Source organism: Nilaparvata lugens, chromosome 3, assembly GCF_014356525.2.
Source record: "Nilaparvata lugens isolate BPH chromosome 3, ASM1435652v1, whole genome shotgun sequence".
NCBI lineage: Eukaryota > Metazoa > Arthropoda > Insecta > Hemiptera > Delphacidae > Nilaparvata > Nilaparvata lugens.
Window position 1 is genome coordinate 17908680 of NC_052506.1, and position 3253 is coordinate 17911932.

Sequence of the window (3253 nt, forward strand, 5' to 3'; positions counted from 1 at the left end):
GTGAAAATAATAATATCGTGTGACCTGGCTGGCTCAGGTCTGGTGTCAGAGTTTTCAGGTCGCAACTGATCAATTTCAGGGCCTCTGACATGTCCTAACGACTGCTTTTTAGGCAGCCAGGACCGACGGCTTAACGTGTTCATCCAAAACATGGGAGTGGCCCGAGATAAATATCTTGCCCGGGCCAGGAATTGAATTGGTGAAAATGATGGAAAAAGCTTTAATTCTATTACAAGGATACTTTGACAGTAATCTTAAGTTTCATTGGAGGGATTCAATTCAAATTAAATAAATAACTTTTTGTCGCTTCAAAATTTTTGCTCACCATCTTGGATCTATCATACAAATCAAACTTGATCTTAAAGAATCAAAGAATATACTGTATGTTCAAAATTTGAGCTTATTAATCAACTTGTCAAAATTTATTGTAGAGCATACAAACCCAGAGACGGACAATGACTTCAGCCTTGAGTCAAAAGTGAGAACTCGCTTACGCTCGTCCAATAAAATATTGAAATAGGGCTAGGCTACTCGATTTTTTAAATTATTATTAAAGTGGGTAGGGGTATGAAAAACCTCCTAAAGGGATTTCCCCCATAAATATATTACGGTACATTCGAAGCATTATATCTATGCTTCATTTATCCTATTTGAAGTGTTATAATACCATAGAGAAATATTCATTATTAGTACCTAGTGATTGATTATTAAAAATATCATTGAATGTTTGTCATAAATATACAGTAGAGTAGCCTACTGATGGTGAGAATCATGGAAACAGTTTAATTAATTTTTCTCCTACAATTATAATTTAAATGACAGTTTTAAAGATTCGAGACCATATATTCGAGTTCAGAAAATTATTAGTTGAAAAACTAAAGAAACATTGAGCTGTTTCCATAATTCTCAACAACTCAGGACGTACATTTTTGATTGTGTCCTTCTTTTGTTTTCGCTGTAACTCACTTATTCTGCCCCAATTGTACCTACCCATTCTATCTGAGCTTTTGCCATACCATACTGGGGTGAGCATTACATTGGGATGGGATTAATTTTGGAGCATTACATTGACAGGGGAATGACAATAAACAGTACTCCTCATTCAAATTTCTTGAAAAATCAACTCTGGCCCAAAATCAGAAGTAAATGGCGAGGACATCACACTTTAGGTGTGTTGTTACAGCATGATTAGCATAATCAGATTATGCTAAGCGCTTAAATTTCTGTGAGTGGTATCTCATTATGAATGAAGCTGATCCACAATTTGCAAACAATATTCTTTGGAGCGACGAAGCCATCTTCAAAATAAGAGTAATATAATAATAATAATAATAATAATAATAATAAATAACAAAATAAATAAGAGGAAGAGTAAACAGGCACAACTGTGTTTATTGGTCTGATAAAAACCCACATTTAATCATGCAACGAGAAGTGAATGCTCCAGGTGTTATGGTTTGGGCAGGTGTTAGTTATCACGGAGAGATTGGACCTTATTTTTTCGATACAAATGTTAATGCCGAATCTTATTTGGAATTACTGGTAGAATTAAGACAGACTTTGAATGAAGATATACGTTTTGAAGGCCATAAAATGATCTTGCAACAAGATGGAGCACCGGCTCATTTTGGAATTGAAGTTCGCACATTCTTAAATGAGAATCTCCCTGACTGGATTGGAAGAGGTGGCCGTACTGCTTATCCTCCACGTTCTCCTGATCTAACATTAATGGATTTCTTCGTATGGGGCATTGTTAAAGACAGAGTGTTCGCAAATAACATAAATAACTTGGATCACTTGAAGGAACTCATCACTTACGAATTTGACCTCATAAATGGAGACCCTGCTTTGTTGAGTCGGATGGTTTCTGCGAATGTACAACGGTACCTGAAGTGCATCGAGTTAGATGGTAAACATTTTCAACATCTTTTATAATTTGTTTAATACCTATTTTATACCTATGTACACAAATCAAATAAACATAAATCACTTTTTGAGTAAATATGTTGTTTTTAATATCATTTTATTGCGTAATTGCAATTTTGCACCCTGACTTATGCTCACCCCTGTAGTACAGAAAAACAAATATTTCTCATTTCTCCGTCCTTTCGCGGCTTATTATCTAGGTTGTTTATACAGTCAGTACAAGGAATTAAATTATAAAATGAATCTGGTGTGGCGCACTCACACAACTTTCCTTGCTGTTATGAAAATTGATCATCTGATGCTAGTGTTCACGCGCATCTCAAGGCTACTATTCAAAGATCTGAGCCAGCTGTTGACAGGACAATAACGCTGTAGACACACGAGGTCTGCTACAGTATCTCTTCATAGTGATTGATTTAATAGATAGCCTAATCAACAGTTGCCAACAGTTTGCAATTGAATAATCACATTTTCTCGAATTTCGAGCTTATTTTAAATTTAGGTGAAAATGTTACTGAACATTACTTGTAGAGATTTTCATTCTCAATCTTTTCCACTTGAAAGTTTTTGTTTAAATTGTATCTGAAGCCTGATAATTGAAAACCTTAAATCAAACTTTGCATAGATGGGGCGGAGATCCTGAAATTTTTACAGATATGGGACTTATGGCGATTGATAGAGCTTATCAATGAGTATTTTAGGTGTAAGTTTTATCAAAATCGTTGGAGCCGTTTTTGAGAAAATCGCGAAAAACCCTGTTTTTGACAACATTCTTGCCGTTTTAGTCGCCATCTTGAAATGCATTTGATCGAAATTGTTCGTGTCGGATCCTTATATTGTGAAGACCTTAAGTTCCAAATTTCAAGTCATTCCGTTAATTGGGAGATGAGATATCGTGTACACAGACCCCCCTAGCCCTTCCTCCTCTCCGCTACCACAACCCTCTAAATGGCGCCCCTGGGAAATACTACTGTATATAGAGGTTTCGATGTAGTACATGTAACTAAAGTAAATTGGTTTCATCAAAATCGCTTGCCAAATGGCCATCACATGCGGCTCCCGTTCGTCATGCTATCCACACTGCAATGTAATCAGAAGACGAACGCCCTATCAAGATCAGTGTACGCAGATGCTAAGAGTGTGGATCCGACATAAGACCCATCTATCCATGCCCTACCTTAATTTACTACCTATTCTAGACTTGACTGGAGAGAGCGTTTCTTTCTTGCACATAAAACGAATTAAATCGCATTCTACTATTATATTATCTGAACAAATATTATGTATATTAAACAAATGGAAAATATTCCATTAAAAATAGTGTGTT